This window comes from Rattus norvegicus, chromosome 2 (genome assembly GCF_036323735.1).
Source record: "Rattus norvegicus strain BN/NHsdMcwi chromosome 2, GRCr8, whole genome shotgun sequence".
Classification (NCBI taxonomy): domain Eukaryota; kingdom Metazoa; phylum Chordata; class Mammalia; order Rodentia; family Muridae; genus Rattus; species Rattus norvegicus.
In genome coordinates, this window is record NC_086020.1 from 32,197,543 (window position 1) to 32,216,344 (window position 18,802).

The 18,802-nt window shown below is 45.5% G+C and overlaps 1 long non-coding RNA gene across 2 annotated transcripts; it reads left to right on the forward strand.

Annotated features, from left to right (window-relative positions):
- The first annotated feature begins 9,917 nt into the window (after positions 1-9,917).
- Positions 9,918-17,765, forward strand: LOC134485826 (uncharacterized). 2 transcript variants are annotated; one of them, XR_010064050.1, is made up of 4 exons: positions 9,918-10,196; positions 10,840-10,977; positions 12,041-13,197; positions 13,312-17,765. It is a non-coding gene; the product is annotated as an uncharacterized LOC134485826 (long non-coding RNA). The 2 variants fall into 2 exon arrangements; XR_010064049.1 differs by having other exon boundaries at positions 10,840-13,197.
- Positions 17,766-18,802: the final 1,037 nt, after the last annotated feature.

Consider the following 18,802-nt stretch of genomic DNA (forward strand, 5'->3'; position numbering starts at 1 on the left):
AGGAGTGTCTCGCGTATGGTAGGTCTTTTAGTGGTAGCTAGAAAACTGGTTTAATAGTGGTGTCATGGGAATGGACATACTTGTTAACAATCCGGAGTCAGAAATAAGAAAATGGGTAAAGACTTCCTTTAGTGTGTACCCTAGCCTGCAGAGAATCTTACATTAAAAATACTTTTTAAAGACGTTTTAGGCTATAGGCGATATGAACAAACAGGTCTTTCCAAAAACAACAACAAAAAAAGACCATGAACACACTACACATTCTTGTCTTAGTTAAGGTTTTATTGCTGTGAAGAGACACCGTGACCACAGCCACTCTTTTGTTTGTTTGTTTGTTTGGTTTTTATTTTGATTTTCAGAGACAGGGTTTCTTCGTGTAGCCCTGTCTGTCCTGGAACTTGCTCTGTAGACCAGGCTGGCCTTGAATTCACAAAGATCTGCCTGTCTTCGTCTCCTGAGTTTTGGGCTCAAAGGTGTGGCCATGGCCCAGCAACTATGGCAACGTTTATAAAGGAAAACATTTAATTGAGGGTGGCTTATAGTTCAGAGGTTTAGCCCATTACTGTCAGGGCAGGAAACATGGTGGGATACAGGCAGATGTAGTTTCTGAGAGTTTCACATCTGGATGGATGTGCAGGCAGCAGGAAGAGACAAGAAGCCACTGAACCTGGCTTGAGCTTCTAGGACCTCAAAACTCACCCTAAGTGACACACCTCCTCCAATAAGACCACACCTACTCCCCAACGAGGCCACACCTCCTAATAGCACCACTTTCCATGGGTCAAGCATTCAAATACACAAGTCTATGGGGACCAAACCTGTTTAAACCACCACAGCCAACAATCATGTCTGTGCCTTTAGTGGGAGTGCACGGTGGGCTATTGCTTGTACCTATGTTCTAAAAGTGAGCCCTTAAACATTGATAGTGCTGAGATTCTTGGCAGTGTTATTGATCCGAATGTCATTTCCCATTAGCCTGGGAGTTATGAGGGCACAGGCTTGGCTTCCTGATTGGTTGTTGGACTTGGTTCATAAATATAGAATAGAATTTGCTTCTAGGATTATAAAGTATATGTCTATCTATGGAAAAGTATATGGCCATGTTTAGACTAAAATCTTGAAGTGCTAAAAACTGTGTTGGGAAATTTGGACCAAAAATTTTGAAATGGTACGTGTTTCTGTCTTATAAATCTGCCTGTTGAATGAGATGTTTGTTACAGGGATTATTTATTTAGAAAGTTCGTTAGATGAAAGAATTCAAGAAATAAAGATCACATGTTCAGTGATCCCCAGAGGAGTATCAGAGTCAGACTTGCGATCTCAGAGTACCAAGCAGTTCTTCAAACCTCTCAATTTCTCTACAGGTCTAAAAGGCGGGCTGCACAACCTGACACATTCTGATGGCCTGGAGGGCTGCCTCTCTCCAGGTTCTCACACTCTGGAAGTCTGACTGAAAATGAATGGGTACAAGGCCTTACCCACAATTCCTAAACAAATAAAAAGCTGCCTAGACATCTCAATATGTTAGGAGTAATACTCTACTCGTTAGGAAATTAATGAGGTGGTGACAATGACATCCCTAAGTGTTTAAGATTCTCCATTGAAAACAAAGCTAACTAATGGCAAGTTTAACCTATAAAGGCAGACCAGAAATCGTTTCATTGTAGCAACATGCCAGTCATAAATTCTAAGAAAACAGAAAGGAACCAAAAACAAATTAGCAGCGAGTCCTTGAAGACACAGACATTGTTACAGAAACGGCCGATGAGTCACTAGAATGTGGGTGCTGAGAAGCAGCAGCCTGTGGCATTCTGGGTATTTTGTTTCCTTTCTGCTTCATTATTCTATCTGGGTTGGTATATTTTATTATTTCTAGTATTATTGAATTTTGTCAGGGCTTTGAAAATTTTTAATAGGACAAGTCCACCAGGTTGTAATTTAATTTGGAGAAAAAAACCAGACAACAGCATATTACTGAAACACTTTAATAAAAGCAAGATTTTTTTTGTGAGGGAGAGTAGGGGATTGGTAATAGCCAAAGGAGAGGAGGTGCATCTTGCAGTTCCTAAAACACCCTCTCATAGTTTACTGTGGATATTTTAGGACTCAGGAGTTTGAATTTTCTGTTTTTCAAGAACTAATTAATAGGAAAATTTGTCGTAAACATTCCCATATGAAATTCTGACTCATAATTGAGGTAGGGATCCACTGCATAAATCAAACATGTCCCTGTTTCAGAAACTTCGTAAAACATCCATAAAACAGTAATTGGATGGAAAAAAATGCTGGCAAAAAGAACCATTAGCAAAATGAAGTCTGGAAAATGGAGTAGTGCAGGTAATCCAGAGAACCAGGACTGTTCTGTGACCCCCTGACAGCCAGTCTGCAGCAGAACAATTCCGATCTCTATTGTTTCTGAACATTTTGCCTGTCTTTGATTTTGTGTTAGGGGGTAACAGCCCATTCTGCAGTCCATCTTAAATACAGCTGTTGTGGTAAGTAAACAGGGCGGACAGGGAGAAGGAATGGAGGGAGGGAAGACAAACATCTCTGATAGTTAAAGCCAGAAATGAAGAGGAGAAGCTGTAAGCCCCTGGATTACTTTTAAAGTCCCATTTCGAAGTCTCACATTGACTTTTGCTTCCCTAGAGGTAAGAATAGTCACAGAGCCCCCACCATATGGCTGGCTAGGACAGCAACCCCTGCCCCCACTTCAGTGTAACCTCTAGAAGAGCCAGTTTGTTCCCAGATGGCTTGCTTTCCCGAATTCTTCTCTTTTGGTTGCTTAGTCTGGAATAGAAACAGTTCTGCCAAGAACGCGGATCATCCACGTGCACATCACAACAGGGGAAAAAACAGCTTTCAGGGATCTGTTATGTGGATTTGTGTTTTCCCTTTGTCTTGGCTGTCCTCTTCTGGGTTTATGGTGATTCCTCTTCCCATCCCCCCTTCTCTTGCTACAACGGAACCGTCTCCATAAGCCAGACACCTGCGATTTCTGAGGTTCCTTCTCTGTGAGGCCATGGGCCCCGTCCTCTGGACTCCCCCAAATCCAGCTTCCTTCACCAGCCCTCATGGCGTGCTCTTGCTGCAAATTGGTTGGGATTAACCAGATTAGTGCAGCATTCCTCCATCTCCTCTTGTTTTTCTGCTGCCTCTTGTGGATCTTCGCTCAGAGCTAGGGGTGAAGGCTTTGTGGGACAGTCACTGTTCATCCTTGAACCCACCTTTCCAGCTCCTGCCACAGCTAAGCCACTGGCACCTTTGTACATGTCTCAAAACAGCGTGGCTTTGGAGCAAGACTGATGTATCAATTCTGACTTGGCTTAGTTACTCTGTTTCTCAAAGTACACTGGATGCTGGGTGAGGCTGGGGTTGAATCTCCGTTGTCACAGAGCCTAAGATCAATGATCCTAAGAGGGTCATTGAGGACTTGGTGGCAGCATCCTTCTGAGAGGCAAAGTGTGTCATAGGCATTTGGTGGCACGTCAGCCCCAAAACCATTTTCTCCTCTCTAGGTGGCATGTGTTCCTAATTATCCTTACTGTTAGCCGTAGCCAGTGGGTGTTACTGAAAGCCACCGAGTGGGGCTTCTTGGAAAACAATAAATCTGGGCCGACTGCTGAAAAACACACCCACTTGCCTCTTTGTTCTTTCTTTTGGTGACTAGTCTCTAGCTGGAATTTTGGTAGCTTAAAACCTCTTGCTAAGGAAGGAGGGACTGACAGACGGAAGGCAAAGAAGGCTTCTGGTATCTGTGGGACTTCTTATCAGCTTGGGATTGGTATGGCTATGAGTGATGTTTAATCTTGGTTGTCAACCTGACCCAGATTTAGAAACAGCTGGAGGAGTGTCTGAGGTGTGTTGTCCGAGATGTTTAACTGAAGTAGGAAGGCCCACCCTGAAGGTGGGTGACACCATTCCATGGGTTGGAAGTCCAGAATGAATAAAAAGGAGGAAGAGAGATGGACACTAGCATTTACTTCTCTCTGCTTCCTGACTGAGAATCTAGCTCCACCCACCAGGGTACAAGGGGCCCTTAAACTTGGAGCCAAAACAAACCCTGCCTTCCTTTTTTTTAGACTTCTAGTAACATATATTTGATAATAATAATAAAGTCTGCCCAAACACACGTGCACAAATGTTCATAGTAATAATCATAACCTCACTGTGAAACTAACACAATGCTCACCCGATGCAGTGAGAATACACATAAGGAAATGAACTTAAGGCTCTGGTGAACCTCTGGTGACAGAACAAACTATGTCTTTTTCAGAGGGTTCCACCTTGCAATCAGATCCAGGCGGCTCTTGTCCCACCATTGCATAATAGAAGGTATGTGGTCGATGTTATCTAGGTCCCCAGAGTGTCCTTTCTCATGTCCTGCATCAGGCGGAGAACAGAAAGGAGGCGGGGTATCTGAGAAACCCTGTGCTGCAATTGGCTGTTCCAGTGAGTGATCCGTGTACGTCAGAGGGGCGTCAGGGGTCCGTCTTCGCTGCACAGCTTCTGGGCTGCGTGACCACAGTACTTGGGACTTGTCTCCCGAAGATCCCACAGGAATCCCAAGGAACAAATGCCTGGGATCCAAGAGGGGAAGGCAAAGGGGTGGTCATGGTAGCTGGGATTAGAGGAAGGGGGACAACTGACTTGGGGAGTGGCTAGGTAGACGTACTGCCACTGTCTCTCATTTGTGTCATCTGATAAATTCACAGGCTCTTCTCTATGCACAGGACGTAGGGTCTTTTGCTTCTCAAACCATGTCTGAGTTCTTGATTTCTCAATGCCTGTTCTCATAGCCATTTCTTTCTCGGCAGCAAGGTCAGGGAGTCGGTTCTTCTTTACTTAGGAAGCCCACTTGACTTCTTCTGAAGGGCACTTGGGGTCTGGCAACAATCCGTGGTTCCAACCACCTCTGCTCTTCACTTTCCTACACGGAAAGCATCTGGTAAAACCTGAAGACCGCAGTGAGTAAACGAGCGGGTCTCCCTCAGAAACAGCCTGTCTCCCTCAGAAGTCCTGCCTTCCTTAAGTTGCTTTTGTGAGGTACCTATCACAGCATCCAGAAAATAAATACAATGTGGGTGAGAAAGATACAGCGAGCTTCTCCTTTAAGGCCCTCCTGGTTGCATTTTCTGTCCTCCGACAACCCTGAGCCTAACTTACACATATGGACTCACACACTCCTGTGTGGTAGATCGGCAAACTCTTTAAAGAGTGAGAAACAAATCTCTGAGCAACAGCTCTGACAATCGTCTCTCTCGTTCTGTCATCTCTCAAGCGATCAGAATAATATTGGCAGTAATGCCAGAGAACGAAATGGTATTTCATTGGCAAGCGTCCCCGTGACGGGACCTGCTTTAAACTAACCCCTAAATCATTTCTAAGGTGAAGTCAAGGTTAGAATACATTGTCTCATTCCTTTGAGTTGATCTTGTAGGTTCTGAGTTTTCACACTTCTTTCCATGTTTGCATACAGACCAGGAGTGCCGGCTACTCAAGGCGCCTGCTGGGGTTTCTAACCCCGGTCCGTTCCGGATATTGCTGATCCGTGGTGGCATTTTCTTCTGTAGCCTCTTTCTCAGAAACCATTTGAATAAGGTGCCAGGTACCGCCTGTCACTTGACAGAATTACCAGTGGCAGTAAGCTGTTCTTGATGACCTGTGAAATACTGAGTAGAACTAAGCACAATAAAATTTAAAATTTATCCATTTATTTTGTGTGTATCAGTGTTTTGCCTGCATGTATTTATAGATACTGTGTGTGTGCCTGATACCTGGATGGAAGTCAAAAGAGAGTGTTTCCTCTGGAACTGGAGTTGCAGAGAGTTGCGAGCCACCATATGGATGGGTCCTCTGCAAGAGTAGCCAGTGCTGTTAACCACTGAGCCATCTTTCTATTCCCCCCCCCCCCCATACATTTTTTAAGAATCGTTTGCCACTAAATCTGAATTCCTAGCCTGAGCCACAGGTGCAGACTTTACATCACCAGGTCTGAATAGTGGGCAGAAAGGTATGTTTTATTCACAGCAGCTTCAACTGTGGTTCAGAGTAGTACATTTTACCAAATAAACTATACTCACGGCTGGAGAGCTGGCTCAGCGGTTAAGAGCACTGACTGCTATTCCAAAGGTCCTGAGTTCAAATCCCATCAACCACATGGTGGCTCACAACCATCTGTGATGAAATCTGATGCCCTCTTCTGGTGTCTGAAGACAGCTACAGTGTACTCATATATAATAAATAAATACTTCTTAAAAATAAAAAAAGAGAGATATACCTATTTAAAAAAGAGAAACTATACTCGAGGATACCCGCTGTTTTCAAAACATACGTAAAGAAGATTGGAGAGACAGAGTAGAACCGAATGGTCTCTCTTTATTTGTTTACAGTCTGACAAGAACAGTAAGATAAAAGGTGGATAGTTGGGGAATGGCCAGGAATCTTCAAGGGAAAGAAACTGAAACTGTGAACGTTTTCCTGTCAGCCTGGTTGACACCAGGCTCTGGGTTGGATCTGCATGCAGCAGCTTGGTAGGGAGGATGCGTCACTCTTCCCAAAGTCTTCGTTTCCAGATCCGTGTACAAGAAAAAGAAAGGGTACTGCACGACCATGACCACCAAGGCCTTTCCTGTTCTCACCATGCTTGGTTGGCCTTGCCCAAGGAGAGCTAGTCAAACTGCCTCTCTCTCTGGAATTTGCACTTGACTATAGACTGTGTCTTTGTCAGGGTTTTATTGCTATGAAGAGACGCCATGTCTAAGGCAACTCTCATAAAGAAAAGCATCTAATTGGGGCTGACTTACAGTCTCGGAGGTATAGCCTATTACCATCCTGGCAGAAAGCATGGCAGCGTCCAGGCAGACACGGTGCTGGAGGAGCTGAGAGCTCTACATTTTGATCTGCAGGCAGCAAGGAGGAGGCTCGAATTCTTCACTTGGCAGAGCTTGAGCATAGGAGACCTCAAAGCCCGCCCCCACGGTGACACACTTCCTCCAACAAAGCCACACCCACTCCAAGAAGGCCACACCTCTTTTTTTAAAAAATATTTATTTATTTATTTTATGTATAAGTACACTATAACTGTCTGATTACAGGGCAAATAGTTTTTTTTTTTTCTGATAAATTGCAACAGTGTTTTTGTTTTCTTTAAGGGAGATAGGGAGGGAAGCCAGATGGGTGTGGGATGGTGATGTGACATTATGGTGCACTGCGGAGCCCCTTGCCTTGGTGGAGTGGGATGCCCCCTGCCTCTTGCCTCAGGAACTTTCTTCACCCTGCTTCTTGGCCTGATTGGATTGCACAAATGGTCATCATTTGATCTTGGCCAATGGAGGGGCTGAGTAGACTAGAGAGAAAAGGGATGTGGCTGTTATGACCCCCCTGGCTTTCCCCTAGGAGGTCACCCCAGGCTGGCCACCTGCTTTCACTAAAGGTCTGGGTTATGTTTCTCACGGTTCCTTCATTGGGAATTCTGGTTCATCTTCCCCACCCCGCCTCTTCTAGCTCTGGGATGGTGACCACTACGTGGTTCCCAGCTCTGTGTCCCCAATTGAAAGGTTCATATCCAGTCTCCTCTTAGATTGCCCTGCCATGGGTCTGTCCCTAGTTGGGTTCCTAATTGGAAATCACCTTGAATTCTGCACTTTAACCCCCTGCACCTTTATCCCATAATCCTCCACTCTCCCTTGTGTATGTCTTCAGAGCTGTGGTCACGGGTCGCAGCTCAGGAGCAGTATATCATTTCAGTGACAATGAATTCTGTTGGCCAATAGGTGATTAGTCACCTAAGGTAAGCACTGTGATGCCCTTCAACTCCCATCTCCTCAGTGAGTTTATTTGGGGCTGACACGTCCCATGTCTCTCTGTAGAAAGGACAGAGGGAAATAGGAGTTGGTTTTTTTTCCGTCACTGAAAATTGAACCCAGGGCCTGGTAGAGTCTAGGCAAGCTCTTTACTACTGAGTTACAACCATACTTGTTACTTTCTGTACAACCACTTACTAAAATTTCTGTTCTGTTGGCATTATTAGACGACATTATCAGACATTATCAGACCATGGAAGCCTCATTTGATAGCAGATGACACACTGAGGTCCCACAGAGATTACTGACTTGCCCTGGATCACATAATGTAAGGCAGGTAGACCGTGACACCAGAGGAATCAGTATGGAATGGGTGAGGGTAAGCATCTTCAAACCCCAGAAATCTCAGAAATTGAGATTAGAATCTCATTCTGAAACCAGCTGGAGTAGGGTTAACTCCGTTTCCATGACTGCACTGAAAGGAGGCCAGGAGGTCACCCCCAACCAGGTGGTCACAGGCAGTCAGTCATCTAACCTGGAATTCTTCTCTATGCAAATGAACCATCTCAGTAGCCTTAGCCCTCCACCAATGATCTTTTCCCCATGCAAATGAACCATCTCAGTAGCCTTAGCCTTCAGCCAATAACCGTTCCTCATACAAATGAACCATCTCAATAACCTTAGCCTTCAGTCAATGGTCTTTTCCCTCCCTAGATGTTTCCACCTCCTTCCCCAAAACTATATAACCCTTAATTCACCCAGAATAAAGTGTCTGCATCTAAACCCACCCAGAATAAAGAAATAGGAATAAGGTAAGATTGTCTCAGAAAGCTGCTTCATTAAAGATTGTTGGAGAAGGCCTTTGCTTAAAAGAGCTGTAACACCAAGGTTCTTGGAGAAGGACCACCTCAACCCTACACTAGCTCTCTGTCAGACCAGCATCTAGACACCCTAGGAGGAGAGGCAGAACTTGGAACCACAACATAAGAGTTAGATAGCAAGAACAAACCTAAACCAGGTTTCTATTTTATTTTGGTGTGTGTCAGACAGAATGGGTGTGTTAGTGTGATATGTACACTGTGTGCTGGGGAAGGGTCCATGCACCTTTGTATGTGTGTATGTATGTGTGAGGAGGTCAGAAGAGGACATCGGTGTCCTGATTTATCACTCTCTGCCTTGCCACCTTGAGGCGGAGTGTCTCCCTAAACTCGAAGATAGGCTATTTAGTGAGTCTCGGCAATCCTGTTTCTGCTAGGGTGGCAGACACTCACAGCCCCAGGTTTTCATGTGGGTTCTGGGATCTGAACTCAGGACTTCAAGCGTTCCAGTCCAGTTGCTGTGATAAAACCTAAAAGCAAGTTGGGGAGGAATGATTTATTTTATCTTACGTGTTATGGTCCATCACCAAGGGAAGCCAAAGCAGGCGCTGGAAGCAATAACCATGGAGAAGAAGGCTGGTCATTGCCTTGCTCCCCCGGCTTGCTCAGTTACCGTCCTTATATGTCTCATGCCCATCTGCAGCAGGGGCCTGGGCCATGAAGAAAACACCACCTACAGGCCATCTGATGGAGGCAGTTTTTCTGGAGAGGTTCCCTGTTTTCAGGTGTGTCAAGTTGACAACAAAACTAGCCAGGATAGCAGGCTTACACAGCAAATGCACTTGCACACTTGCAGGACTGCTCCAGCCCCAGGTCAGCTGTGCCTTCCAGAGATGCTTACACACTGCCCATGGGATGTTTTTTGATAGTCTCCAGTTCTAATCTTTATCCTGTGAAGCAGCTTCTCCCATCTCCACTCTCCCCAGCCACTGTCCTTCCCCCATCTGGTTCCTCAGACCCTCGTGAAACATACAACAGTCTAAGGGCACATCCTGAGACGTGAGATGGGTAAGGATCAGATGTGTCCATGTCTTCTGTTGGCTTCACTAGGGGGACCCTGTTGGGCCCTCCTCTCCCCTGTCACTTTGAAAAGTCCATAACCGAATGAAGAGACTCAGCATTTTCTGTGCTCTCTCCTGGTGGGCGTTTTAAGTGGATTGCAGGGGATGGAATGACTCACGTGTGGGTTGGTAATGAAATTTTGGAAATGAATACGTAAGGAAGGATAGAGAAACTGCACGGCCTACAGCACTTGAGCATGCCGAGAGCTTATGCGCTGATTCTAGGGAATTACAAGAGCTCTCAATTTAGGCTGATTAAAGAAGCAGGACAGGAAATAATATAAAATACATGGCATAGTCATTTGCTTTTTAAAAGGCTCTGTTTCTCCCCTCCCCCGCCCCCCTTCTCTGCCTCCTCTGCGACAGCTGCGTACCCGGATGGATGTGCGTGCTCAGAAATTGCATTAGCAAGATACAACGAGCTACTTCTCTTCTCTCTCCTGGATCCCAAGGTGGGTTTTCGGCATAATGACTTAGGTAACAAGGTTTTAAAAGTAGTCCTTCAGATCTGAAGAGTGCTTTGCTTTTAGCAAACAGGTTCAAATCACAGGCTGGCATCATGTGCTTTCCCTGAGGCTCAATGGGACCAAGCAGCACCACACGTAATTGTCCTGTGTTGCACTGTGAGAATCAGGTGCAGGCTGATCGGCTGAGGAGCAAGAAGGTGGGATGCTGCTGTCCTGCATTCTGTCCTTGTCCATCTGGGCTATCATGGGCAAGGCCTTTGACATCTGTAGGATGTCATGTGATCATATGGCCATTGGGGAGAACATGATTGCTGTCCACACTTCCAGTTCTAGCTTTCTGTGACAGGACTCATTCCAGTGGACAACACTCATCTTCTCCAGACATCCCACAAGTTGAAAAAACTGGGGCCCAGAGAGTGTAAAGTATTCACTTGGGGGTACGGACCTCACAGATGTGAAGGCCAGACGGAACCATGTCCCAGCTCCAGGCTGTTGCCAGAGAAATGACCCACTATGCTTTTACTTCTATAGTAGGAAAGTGTGATTTTTTTTTCCAGTAGTTTAAAAAGCAGAAACGTTGAATTTTCAAGTGCTAGTCTTACAATTATGTAAGCCATTTCTCTAGCAGGGCAGGCTTGGCCCTGGTGGAAGCTGCAACTCCTGAGGAAGACTTCTGTGAAGGGTGTTGTGTGCATGAGTGTGCACTGGCCCGAGACCTCAGCGTGGCTCCGGATGGCCTTGATACAGCAGCATTCAGTAAACCCTGGTACGTTTTGAATGCAAAAACTCACCTGCCCTTCTCACAATTCTCACATTGTTAAGAGAGGGAGGGGGTATATTCTGATTCAGCAGTCACTTGCTCATCTTCTCAGCTAAGTGGCAGAGCAAAAAGGTTGGGCTTAGCTAGGCAGTGGCGCACATCTTTAATCCCAGCAGTCAGGAGGCAGAGGCAGGCTGATCTCTGTGAGTTCGAGGTCAGCTGGGTCCACAGAGTGAATTCCAGGACAGTCAGGACCACACAGAGAAAACCTGTCTCTAAAGCAAATAAATAAGTACGTACGTAAACAAACAAAGAAATAAATAAATAGTTAGACTTGTGACTAGACAGAGGGAGGACACCTTGACCAAGCAGAGCACAGATGATCAGGTCCCGGCAGTCTTTGCTGCTCACCATTGCGCCCCCGACCCCCACCCCACTGCCCAGAGGACTCAGCATTCTCCACTGCACAGCTGCAGAGCTGCTGGGGGGGGGGGTGTTAATTGTCAATGACTCACAGCTTATACGGAAGACAGCTGCTGAACTGAGGTCACTGTTGGATGCTACCAGCAGCCTGCACCTGGCCCCTCACTCCACCCCAGGACAACCCTGCAAGGCCAGTCAAATTCTGGAGCCCTGGTGGGACATTGGCTGGGGTCTGATTATGGTTTGGTGTGTCCTTATAGCTCATTCTGCTGACTCCTCCTCTCATGGTATCCCACTCTCCATCCCAGTAGTGGCTATCCAAGAGCCTGGCCTTCAACGTGTCTTCCTTTCTCCCAACCCTGAGACAGCAGGCTCTTTAAAATCCCCATTGGTCGGGGTTGGGGATTTGGCTCAGTGGCAGAGCGCTTGCCTAGGAAGCGCAAGGCCCTGGGTTCGGTCCCCAGCTCCGAAAAAAAAAGAACCAAAAAAAAAAAAAAATCCCCATTGGTCGTCTTTAATTGCTAACAGCAAGTTTCTTGACAAGGACTTTAGGGGAAGGATCTCAATGTGGAGGACCAAGAGTGGCTGTTGGCCAATACTGACCCGCGTGCACGTATAATTTTCAACATTGGGAATTGTTTTCCAGGACAAAGTCATGCAAAGGGTAAGTGAACGCAGAGAAAACGACGTGGTGCTGTAAATTGAGCGGAAACCCTACCACATTATCAGCCTCCTTTCCAAGTGCTCCCATCTGCCTCATATTGAATGGAGTGTATCCGGAACTAGTGATCGCAGACAGCCACGTGATCTGTACTGGGGATGACACAAGATGCCGAGGCTGCTGTCTTGCAAAGGAAGTTACAGCTGGGCCCTGCTCTCCGATGATGATGACGGTGTTGGGTCTCTGCATTTTAATTCCCCGGGTTGGCAAGCAGGGGGAAATCTAGCAAGCTGCGATCAAAGCCACACTGGGTGTGCTGAAAGTGTTCTCTCAGCTTGGCACAGGTTAGAGTTATCTGGGAAGAGAAAACAAAACCTCAGTTGGGAAAAATGCCTCCATCGGATTGGCTTAGAGGCTAGTCTATGGAAGCTGTTTTCTGGATGAGTGATTGATGTGTGAGGGCCCAGCCCACTTCAGGTACCGCCCCTCTGCAGGTGGCCTTGGCCGGTATGAGAAAGCAGATTGGGCGCACAATGCGGAACAAGGCTATCCTTGAGCAGTGGCCCTCCTTAGCTCCTCCTGCAGTTCCTGCCTCCAGGTCCCTGTCTTGACTTCCTTCGGTGATGGACTATGAGGCAGAAGTGTACGCAAATAAACCCTTTCCTTCCCAAGTTGCTTCTTTTGTCCTGTTATTTATCACAGCCACAGAAAGCAAACTAGGACACTAGACTTCAGCCATGGCACCACTCCTGATGGCCTCGAGGGTGTTGGGTACAAGTTGTGACAAATTGGCTGAGCTCTGGGATGGAAATCTGTAACTTGATCAGACTTGCTATAGGTATTGCCCAGTGAATTAGAAACCCCTGGAAAAATGTGAGTTTTATTTTATTTTATTTGACAAATCTACATGTGATTTTTACATTAACACTGAATTCCGTTCTCACTTCGTTATAGCTCTACTACACGACGAACATGAAGTTCTTTAGGGGGATGGTGGCCCACACAGCACTGTGGCATTTCCAGTTTGCTTTTCTTCATTGAGAAGAAAAATCACATGAGGGATAAACCTGCCAGATGAATCTCATGGATGCTCTCAAGCTACTGAAATTGGAATCGGGCACCCTCGAAATGATGTTAACCAGGTCAGAAGACTCCTCCCAGAAAGACTCACTCACCAGCAGGTGTCCACTGTGTCCCATGTCTTCCCATTTTCATTTACACGTAGAAAAACTTATTAATTTCTCATCTTCCCTTAGGAATACCAGCTTGAGAAACATAGCGTGAGAGATGTCTGTAGGATGGCTACCCTCTGTTTGAGGCTGTGGAGGAGACCAGAGAGTCCCACTGGCAGGGAATGAGCGACTATCAAGGAACAGACAGCGATGGAGAAGACACCTGTGTCTCCCATATTCTCATTTCTGTTGAACAGAAGAAAGTCTTTAGGGTACCCGTTCTCAGTGAGCAGACCCTCTGAGATTAATGCAAGGGCTTATTGCTCTTAGGTCCAACACAGCATGACTAACACGTACACCCTCCCTCTCTCAGACCAGCTGGATTCTTTCAGGGGTGGCTCTGTTGTTTACTCCTGTATATTCTTTCTAGGCTGAGAACCCCCCTGGTAGGGAAGAATCATGTGGCTCTCTACAGGCAGTAAATGCCCCACAATGTTTAATTTGGGGAGTATAGCATGCATCATCACACTGAAGTTCGCGTGGTCTTTCTGCTACCACTAGGAGGCCAGGAGACTCTTTCCTTAAGTGCTTTAGAATCCTGGAGAATTCTTCACTTTTCCTCGTGGAGGGAGAAAATGGAGTTGGCGACCCATGTGAGGCAGAGCTAATTTGAACTTGGAGAGAATGGGGAATTTCATGGCTTTGGAGAAAGTCACGGGGATGAGAATGCAGACCACATCAAATATTTTGGTTTCAAGGGGTGGTCTCCATGTGGGGAAAATTGTAACAGCCTTTGTATGCAACTTAAAGAAAAAAGAACTATTTTCCCATCCACTGCAAGGAAGCTGTTGGATCTACGTTAGTGGTGAATTAGGCTACATTTCCCAGCAAAACTTTCAGGCCACCACCAAGTACAACACAGAACAGCCCCTAAACTGGCTCTGCCCGCAATTGCGTTGCTCAACTTTGGAAGTTAAAACAATTGAAATCAAACAATATACAAACAATCATTGTGTGTATTTCCATAAGAAAAGTGCCCTCCAGTTCTCTATTCAAGTTTAAGACCGGAGAGGGCTTAGAAATATTTCCCAAGAAGCATCTGTTTCCCAGGAAAGCCCAGGAGACAGAATTGGCATTGTAACTAATAATGGCAGTGTCTTTTTTTTCTTTTCTTTTCTTTTCTTTTCTTTTCTTTTCTTTTCTTTTCTTTTCTTTCCTTTTCTTTTCGGAGCTGGGGACCGAACCCAGGGCCTTGGGCTTGCTAGGCAAGCGCTCTACCACTGAGCTAAATCCCCAGCCCCAATGGCAGTGTCTTTACATTTTCACGTTCATCTCTTATTCAGAGAGCTCAGTGAACCACTGACACTAAACCTTGTTAATGTTCTCACTCTCTTCATTCAGACATTATGTCGTTTTCTATCAAATTTTGGACTATATAGCAGCAGACTGCTTTTTTTTTTTTAAAACACTTTCAGCAGTTACTTTTATAAAATATTTGGAGGTAACTGACTTATAAAGAAAAATGCTCATTTTTGGCTCACAGTTTTGAAGGCTCTGGTCCATATTTAGCTGGTTCATTGCTTTGAGCTTGTGGCAAAAGAACATACATATCATGGCGGAGATGGCCTATAGCTGCGGTGGGTGAAGAATGGGTCAGAGTTGTTCATCTCGGGGCCAGGAAGCAAAGAACAAGAGAAAGAAGTTAGTTGAATGTCTTAGAATTAATAGAGTGACGATTTCTATTGCTGGGAAGAGACACTACAACCATGACACATTTTATTGATTCTTTGTAAAGTTCACAGTGTGCACCCCAATCCCACTTACCTTCCCATCCCTCCATATCCACCCTCTACTCTTGCAACCTCCCCACCAAAGAAAACAGACAGGCAGGCAGACAGACAGGCAGGCAGACAGATAGGTAGACAGTGTCACCATGGGAGTGGCACTATGTCGTGGTGCGTCACATAGTATACCTTTTTGGACTATGGCGACTCTTTTTTTTTTTTAAGATTTATTCATTTATTATATATAAGTACACGGTAGCTGTCTTCAGACACACCAGAAGAGGGCATCGGATCTCTTTACAGATGGTCGTGAGCCACCATGTGGTTGCTGGGAATTGAACTCAGGACCTCTGGAAGAGCAGTCAGGTGCTCTTAACCTCTGAGCCCTCTCTCCAGCCCCTATGGCAACTCTTATAAGGAAAATGTTTAATTGGGGCTGGCCTACAGTTTCAGAGGTTCAGTCCATTATCAGCATGGCAGGAAACATGGTGTCACTCAGGCAGTCATGGTGCTGGAGAAGGAGCTGAGAGTTCTACAGCTTAATTCACAGGCAGCAGAAGAAGACTTGAGCCACACTTGGGTGTAGCTTGAGCATGAGACCTCAAAGCCTGAAGCCACAGTAACACACTTCCTCCAACCAGGTCTCACCTCCTAATAGCACCGCTCCCCGTGGTCAAGCATTCAAACACCTTCGTCTATGGGGGCCATTCCTATTCAAGCCATCACATAGGGGTTTCGCGATTTCCTTCAAAGTCTTGCCCAACGGCCTGAAGTCACCCCTTGGTGTTCACCTTACTGTCCCTTCCCAATGGCACCCAGAGACCAAGCCTTTTAATAGATGAGCCTTTGAGAGACATCTACTCCATAGCAGAGATGTAGGGAATGCTTTGTTGCTATTGGATGGAACTCACACTCAAGGGCCTTGGCTTTCGAAGCTCAAGGTGGCATTGGCTTTTGTATGTGAAGCCAAAGCTAGAGCCTGTGGGTAAATTCTTGATGGGCTTTTTCAAAAGTACATTTCTATTCAGTCAGACATGACTGGAGTTAGCAGAAGCTTCACCTGACCTTGTCCTTTGTTCTCGCTTTCATGGTAACTGCAGCTCTTGCCCCTCACTGGCAACATCAGTGAAAGAGGAGAGCAAAGATCAAGGGAGATCGGTTTCTCTGTGTCATTCTTCTGGGGCCCCACTGATGATGAGAAAGCCTGGGCTTCTGATTGGCCTGAGTCTCGAGTCTCAGTATCTTTATTTGTAAGCAATCATCCTTCTCTTCACTCAACCTGCACATACCTGCGGAAATGACGTCATTGGAACAACACAGTAAAAAGGTGACACACATTTTGCCCGTGTCACCTGTTTTGCAAAGTGTCATAAACTGTCTGCCACCTCATTTCCTGTCTCAGTTTTAGCCTTTATTTTTGCAGGCTGAGACCTTGCTCCTACTGTCTCCTAATGGAGAATGTTCAAAATGGTCTATTTCAGGAGTCAATTCCGAGACCTAAATCAGAGGAGCTGAATCCTCATTCCAATGTTATAAAGCAGCCAAGGGAAAACTGCTCCCCAAACCATCTTTAGTACAAAGACCCAGCACATCTTAAGGACTATTGACTCAAGTTGTCTAGAAAACTATGGCCGGTGGCAGCTACCTTAGAGAGAAAGGCTCTTGACCTTGGAGCTATGGTTAACATTTGTTTGGGGACAAGGGGAAATAACCACACCATTCATAATTTAAATATGCCCAACTCATGCTAAGCCTGTGGATAATCACCCCCACAGCCTGATATTTGTAACTAGCCTGTAAAATTTGGCTACTGCTCTATGGCTAAGTTTGTGAATGGTTATGGATTTCATCCTGTAACAAAAATGTTGGCCATGACTGTAAATCCCTGGGAGCTTCTGCAAGAGGCTGGCTTCTCTTTTAGCTTCCGGACTGCAGAGAGGCAGATGCCAATGGCTGAGGAGTTCTGTTCTGGGCAGGGCACCAGCATAGACCTCCCTGTTCCGCTGTCTCAAACTGGATCTTCTCCCTGCTGCTTTTCACTGTGTCTCCTCAATTCTCACCGAACACCTTGATTTAAACAGCAGCAGCAACAGCAGCAGCAGCAGCAGCAGCAGCAGCAGCAGCAGCAGCAGCAGCAGCAGCAGCAGCAGCAAAACCTCCCACAAAAACTCGGTCATGAGTAAAGTTATGATCGCTTTGAATTCCAGAACCCTTGATGGATGTAGTTGTTGGGATAAGGAACGTTCTCTTCTTGGAACAAATCTCCTGCCCTTCTTAGGGAGACGGACTCAAAGCAGCGCTGTGATGCTTCAGGGTGAGGCCTGCTGATGAAGAGATGGGCTTCAGAGAAATTTAGAGATGCCACTTAGAAGTCATTATCTGAAGTCTTGGACCGAGTGTTACCTACTGATTCACTAATCTGACTTCCTTAGGATAGAGTTCAGGTGATAGTCTATTTTTTTTTCCAGACCAGGCTAGCCTCGAACTCACAGAGATCTGCCCGCCTCTGTCAACCAAGTGCTAGGCTTAAGGGTGCCACATCACCATCTGGTCAGGATGATACTCTTGACCTATAGTTACCAGATCTTTTTTGTGTGCCTTACTATAGCAATGTTAACTAGCGTCACTGAAATTCGTGACAGCGTAATTTTATACAATCTGTCGATATATTAAAATAAACCCTAAAAATCAGAGAAGAAAATCCAAGAGAAATAATCAAGTATATTGTAAAAAAAATAAACTCGTGAGACATTTTGTTTTTGTCTTAAAAGATTTATTTTATGTTTATGAGTGTTTGCCTGCATGTATGTATGGGTACCAAGCCCGGTGTGAGAGAGCAAGAAGACAGTGTTGGATCCCCTGGAGTTGAAGGTACAGAAGGTTCCTAGTTGACATTTCGTTGCTGGGAAACAAACCAAGACCTCTGTAGGAGCACTAATTGCTCTGAGCCATTTCTTCAGTCACTTCTTGAAATGTTATTAAAATAAAAACGCCTAAAATGTTTTTGTTTGAAATTTTTTTTAACCTTTAGATGAAGATGGTTGTGTCTGGAACTGGAGAATTCGTTGATAAGAGTAGAAACAACTCAAAACAAAACAGAAGAGGGGTGGCTAGCTTCCCAAAGTTGGTGACCTTCCCCAAGAACCATGCGTCACTTTGAAACCGGATGCCGGTCCCTGAGCCTTCCAAGTTAACTGCCTTTGCTTTATATAATCAACTTGCTGATTATGGAGCTAATAATAAGTATAATTGAAAATCACTGTGGGAATGCTTTGAAGTTTGCTGGTAAATAACGTCTTGTAGAAGAATGGGAGAGCGGGGTAGCCCCTGGGGTACTTTTCAAACAGTGCTTTAAGGGCTCAGCATCCTCAGTTATGCATTTAGGTTTGCCTCAAGAAGTTCCTAGTGTTTATAAAACATAATTACCAACTCTAATTCCCATCCCTCATGAATGTCAACCAAGTAGTCATTGTTGCAACTCCTCAGTATTTCAGAGGTACTGAGTGAAGCCATTTTTTATTTCTTAAATTCATACATGACAGGGGTTGGGGATTCAGCTCAGTGGTAGAGCACTTGCCTAGCAAGCGCAAGGCCCTGGGTTCAGTCCCCAGCTCCGAAAAAAAAAAAAAAAGAAAAAAAATTTATACATGATCAGATCAAAGTACTCCAATTAGTCAGTCGCTGTTGATCCACTTTACTCCTGACTTTTGAGACTTCAGGACAGAGGGTTTTAGCAGAAGCTGCCTCGCACTGCACAAATCTGTGGGCTAATAGTCTCTGGAAATGGTGCA